Source organism: Haemaphysalis longicornis, unplaced genomic scaffold (genome assembly GCF_048455015.1).
Source record: "Haemaphysalis longicornis isolate Haplotype H1 unplaced genomic scaffold, Haemaphysalis longicornis Haplotype H1 scaffold_1, whole genome shotgun sequence".
NCBI classification, from domain to species: domain Eukaryota; kingdom Metazoa; phylum Arthropoda; class Arachnida; order Ixodida; family Ixodidae; genus Haemaphysalis; species Haemaphysalis longicornis.
The window spans coordinates 5,479,844-5,485,887 of record NW_027526203.1 but is presented as its reverse complement, the minus strand read 5'-3'; the positions used below and the strand labels follow the sequence as shown (position 1 = coordinate 5,485,887).

Below are 6,044 nucleotides of genomic sequence, written 5' to 3'. Positions count from 1 at the left end.
GACAGGACTTCATGTGCAGAGTGTGTGTGCTAGCGTCGCGACTCGACCGGCTCGAGGAAGAAAAGGAGCAGCTCAGAGTTCAGGTAGGCGAGCTACAGGAGGAGTTGAAGGATGAAAAAGAGCAGAAGAAGGCACTCGAAGCGAGGTTGGCGCAAATGGAGGTCAAAATGGCGACGAAGGGTGACATCCAAACAAAGGATGAAGCAGGTCACCAGGCAGATGCGTCGGCAGTGCTTGATCCCGAGAAGGGAAAGGAGGAGAACAAAGACGCCACGCCGGAAGACGATCCCGGACTGGCGCTGACTCAGCCGGTGCCGGAGCAGGTGGCCGCGCCGGGGGGCAGCCAGGAAAAGGAAGAAAGGCGCATGATGATAGTGGCGGGGGACTCCAACATGCGGTACTCAGAAATGGAGATTAGAGGCCGGGTGAGAGAGGACGAGAGAGTGCAGGTTGGCGTGTTCCCGGGGCAGACGGTCAGGGTAGTGTTAGAAAAAGCAAAGGATAAAATGTGGGAAAATATGCAGGGGCAGAACCTAGTGATTATCGCAGGAGGAACCAATGACGTTCTGCAGGGAAGGGGTGCGGGAGTGCGCAAGCAGCTAGAAAAGGGGGTGAAGGAACTTCGGGAGCTGTGCCCACATGTGCAGGTCGTCGTGAGCACAGTACCAGAGATAATTGGGAGAGGGGTACATGTGGAAAGGGAAGTTGTGGCGGTAAACCGAGACATACGGGAGCTGGGCAAGGAGCTGAGTTTCGCTGTCGTAGACATCAACAGGGATGTCCGATGGATGGGCCGGCAAAGGGCGTTCCAGCGTGATGGAGTGCATTTCAGCGGGCAGGTGGGAGCAGCCATCGGAAGACGACACGCGGCGCGAACTGTGGCTTTTTTAGGGGGCCCACAGGCCTTTGCGAAGATGGCGTAGACAAATGCAAGGAGCAAAGGGAGATAGCGGGGCCGGTGCAGATCGGTGCAGACAAACGAAAGGGACGACGACGGCGTGTAAAGAAGAGAGGGGGAAAACTGAATATCGCGTACATAAACATGCAGGGTGGCAGGAAAAGAGAGAAGTGGATGGAGATTACTAAGCAGCTAGAAGAGGAAGATATCCAGGTATACGCTGTGACCGAGACGCACCTGAGGGACTTGGAGGAACCTCCGGTAATCGGAGAGTATGTATGGGAAGGTTGTAACAGGACGGCTGGATTGAGAAAAGGCGGAGGAGTAGGTATGCTGGTACGGCAGGGGACTAATTGGAAGAGAGTGAAAGAAGACTGTAAAGAACATGTGTGGATGAAAGGGATAGTGGAGGGTAGAGAGATGGCTTTAGGGGTGTCTTACCTGTGGACGGGTAAGGATAGCAAAGAACAAAACGAAAAACTGGTGGCGTGTCTGAAAAAGGACATCGAAGATTTGAAGCGTTCTGGGGAGGTACTATTGGTAGGGGACATGAACGCCCACATTGAAGATCTAGACGGGTACACCGACTTCAACGGAAATCTAATGCTAGATATGTGTGAGTACCAGAAGCTGATCATAGTAAATAGGGAACAAAAATGCGAGGGTCAAATAACGTGGGAGTGTGGTAGGAGACAGTCGAGTATTGACTACTGCCTTATTTCAGAGGGACTTTATGAATGGTTGGATGGCATGACCATAGATGAGGAAGGGGGCCACAGTCTGGGCAGTGACCACAAGCGCATAAACCTGAGTTTTGGGAAACTGGGGGGCGAAAAAACGGGTCGACCGGAGCAGCGCACAAAGTTAAACAGCAAACAAATTGCGGATATAGCCAAAAGCATTGAGGCTGACATAGAAAGAAATCCTGGAGAAGAGTGGGAATATGACAGGCTCATCAAGACTATGCAGGAAAAAATAGTCAAGGCAGAGGGGTCCAACCGATGGAGAGGAAAAAAAACACCCAAAAGCTGGTGGAACAAAGAAATAAAGGCGGCGATAGAGAGGCGTAAACAGGCGTCTAGAGAGCACAGGCAGGCCAAGAGGATGGGGAGACATCAGGAGGAGGTGGACCTAAAATGGGAGCAGTATAAGCAAATGAAACAGGAAGTGCAGCAATTAGTGCAGGCGAAAATAAAGGGGGACAGCGAGCGATGGGTAACGCAAATACGAGGAAGGGGTAGAGACGCGCCGAGAAGGTTTTGGAACCATGTGCAGGCATTAGGGAAACGTACGAGTCCCACAGAAGGCGGTACTATAGAAAACGAGCAGGGACAGATGCTCAAGGGAGAGGAAGCATTAGCATACCTGCACAAAATCATCACGGAGAAGTTCGGTAAGGTGGATGAAGAGGCCCCGCAGCGACACAGAGATGTCGCGGCGGGTAGGCCGAAAGGTCTGGAGATAGATGGGGACAAGCTGAAATGGAAAAGAGCAGAGGAAAAGGTCCCCAAGAATACCGCGGCAGGCACGGATGGGATACCGATGGAGTTGATTAACCAGTTAGGACCAAAGAGCAAGGGAAAGCTACTGCAAGCCATCAGAACAAGGATAGAAGAAAAGGCAATACCAGCCGCGTGGCAAATGAGCAGGATGAACTTAGTGTACAAGGGCAAAGGAGTCAGGACAAACCCAAGCTCGTATAGGCCAGTAACCGTCACGTCAGTGCTGTACAGGTTAGCAATGCAGGCAGTGAAGTTCGAACTAGAGCAGTGGGTGGAAGAAAATAGGATATTAGGGGAGCTTCAAAATGGGTTTCGAAAAGACAGAAGACTAGACGACAACTTATTCGTGCTAAGCCAATGCATAGAGGTGGCGAAAATGCAAAACCGACCTTTGTGGTTAGCCTTTCTGGACATTAAAGCGGCTTATGATAATGTAGACAGGGAGCGGCTTTGGAGTATCCTGGAGGACGAGGGAGTTGGGGCAGAATTAATTAGCTTACTCAGGGAGCTATACCGGGAGAACCAAGTGCAAATAGTGTGGGAGGGGGTAACATACAATAGGCCTGTATACACCTACAAGGGTCTGAAACAAGGATGTCCTCTCTCTCCGCTGCTGTTCATGATCTACATGACGGGGTTAGAAAGGAAGCTAGAAGTCAGCACGATGGGGTTCGACTTATCCTACATGAAAAACGGGCAGGTGGTGGAACAACGGGTTCCGGGACTAATGTATGCAGACGACATATTGTTGATGGCGGACAACCAGATAAGTATGCAGGGCTTGATGGATATATGCGGTGAAGAAGCGACGCACCTAGGGCTATCCTTTAGCAGAGAAAAATCGGGGATCATGGTCTTTAATGACGGCGAGGAGCACAAAACAGTATCAGTGCAGCAAGTAGAAATACCATTGGTGAAAGAGTATAAATATTTAGGAGTATGGCTGAACAACAGCGAAGATTACACGCAGGCGCATGAGGCTCACCTTAAGACGAAAGGAAGACGGAACGCGGCTATAATGAAGCATAGAGCCCTCTGGGGATACAGCAAATACGAGGTGGTAAGGGGAGTCTGGAAAGGGGTCATGGTACCAGGATTAACTTTCGCTAATTCGGTTCTGTGCATGAAGTCAGAGACCCAAGCGGGCCTGGAAGTAAATCAGAGGGCGGTAGGCAGATTGGCCCTAGGGGCCCACAGTAAAACTACAAATGAAGCGGTACAAGGGGATATGGGCTGGTCGTCTTTCGAGGCGAGGGAGGCGCAGAGCAAGATAAAGTTTGAGGAGCGACTTCGTGACATGGAGGACGAAAGATGGGCCGCGAGGGTGTTTAAGTACCTGTATTTGAGGAGCGTGGACACGCGGTGGAGACGGAGGACCAGACAGCTGACCAAGCGGTACGGAAAGTCGGTAGGGGAAAGCGGGGTTTACACAACAGTTAAAAAGCAGGTAAAGGCAGCAGAGACGACGAAGTGGGCAGAGAGAATGGAAGCGAAAAAAACCCTGGAGACTTATAGGACAGAGAAACGGGAAATTAAGAGGGAGGGATTCTATGGCAATACGAGAGGCAGTGCGTTGCTCTTCGAGGCACGGGCAGGGTGCCTGAGAACCCGGGCATACACGGGTAGCTACAGGCAGCAGGATGAAACGTGTGCATGCTGCGGCAGTGATCGAGAAACTATAGAACATATTGTCAGGAGCTGCACAGAGATACGGCCACCGTGGGGTGAGGGGGAAACGACGCTGGCGGAGGCTTTGGGATTTGGGGCGAGGGGGAACCTCAACTTCAAGGCCATAGAGGTGGCGAAGAGGCGACTGGAGTGGTGGTGGAGGAAAAGCAGGGAAGGGATGGGTACGCAGGTTGAGTAATCATGCGGACGAGAATTTAGAACAGCGAGGGGAGAAAAAAGGGGGGTGGGGGCGAGGAGTTTAAAACAGAAAAGAGGGAGAAATGGGAGGGAGGAAGCAAATCTATAGGTTAACCTGGGAGTAGGGCATGTAAACGTAATAAAACAGGCAAGTCGATTGCTGACAACCGACGCCCCGATTCAAAGGGAAAGCCACTAATCATCATCATCATCATCATCATCATCATCATCAGGCGAGGAGGACGCGGGGGAGAGGGCGCACCTCTGGCCGACGGTTGAATGAGTCAAGGATATAAGGCACGTTCGTAATCTTCCGTTCCGTGTCGGCTTTGTGGCTCAGTTGGTAGAGTACCGTGCACCTTGGGTTCCGCCCGCAGAGTCGTAGGATCGAAACCTGGCGCCGGCAAGTATTATTTTTTTATATAGTGCAGGGGGAGCGATGCGGACGCGGACTACGGACGCCGACGCGGGTGACATCGTGAGTTACTGAAATGCTCTGCATTTAAAAGCAGGGTTCGACACTGGTGAATATTTTCATACTTTTATTGCAAATATTTGCGATTTCTGCAGAAGCGAGAGAGTAAAGCGGCCAGAGACGTGAAAGTTGCGGAGTTTCAAGATTATTGGGGACGAAAAGCACGCACCACTGCAAGATCGCTCGTTAGACGCCGCGGTTGTTGGTGTCCCTAGATAAAAACTAAAAGACCCTCAAGCCACTAACTAGGCGTAGCTTAGGGTCCGTCGTACGCGGCACTCAACGGACGTTCCTCCGCACCTTGTCCAGTTCGTGCTTAACCTCGCGCTGCGCTCTGTCGAGTTGAGCCACGCGCACTTCGTACAGCTTGCGGGCTCTGTTCTTGGCGCGCTCGCACTGCAGCTTGATGTATTCGAGGCGCGTCATTTCTTGCTCCTTCTTGCCTAGTTGGACGAAGGCACAGTCGGTGGCACGCGAGTGCTCCCCGAACGGGTCGTCGTCGGGCTCCCAGCCGTCCAGCTCCTTGAAGCACACGTAGCAGCGGACGAGGTCCGGCTTGTTCTCGGTCGGGCAGTGGTAGAAGCCGGCTTCCGCCATTCTTTGCGGCGTGCACTTGCAGTTGTCCGTCAGCGGCCACTGCCCGAAAGACGCCAGTCGGCTTTCCTCCAGGTCCATGTCGAGGTCTGTTCGGTGCAGCAGCACGGTGTTCAGGGCCAGGTCGACGGCCATGGCGCAGGATGTGCAGGGTAGACGGACTGCTCGTGGCCAGCCGCAGAGCAAGGATATTGCTGCAATGCGACCCGGACGCGTCCGATGAGAGGTGGTGTAGTAGCAAACGGCTGGCCGAACCGCGCCGCGAGCGTTCTCTTCGTCTTCGTCCACGAGCGATCACCGTACGCGCTCTAAGGTTCCTTGTCCTCGTCGTCTGCGATGCTTCGTTCAGTAAAGTTTGCCTTATTTCTCGTTACTAAAGGCGCATAATTCTTGGCCGGCAATGAAAAACCAGACTAAATGCAGCGGACATGACTACGTAAGCCTGTCTTTGCTATTTAACAACAATACTGCTTGTAATACACACCCCCTCTGTGATTGGCTGAGAAGGCGTGCCGTAATTTAAACAGTTGGCGGGAACGATTACGTCATGCATTGGCAACTTCAGGCTGCGTAAAAATGACGTAATGCTACGTAACAGCTTGAAAATGGCGGCTGTTTTTGTCGCAAAATACAAGCAAAATAGGGCAAAATATTGCCCCGGCTTACGGCGCCGCGAAATGTGCGGCAATTTGCAGCAGGCGCAGTTTCG

General features: G+C 52.3%; 1 pseudogene; it reads right to left on the bottom strand.

Annotated features, from left to right (window-relative positions):
* Positions 1–5,001: 5,001 nt before the first annotated feature.
* On the bottom strand, positions 5,002–5,470 carry LOC144162935 (baculoviral IAP repeat-containing protein 5 pseudogene; annotated as a pseudogene).
* Positions 5,471–6,044: the final 574 nt, after the last annotated feature.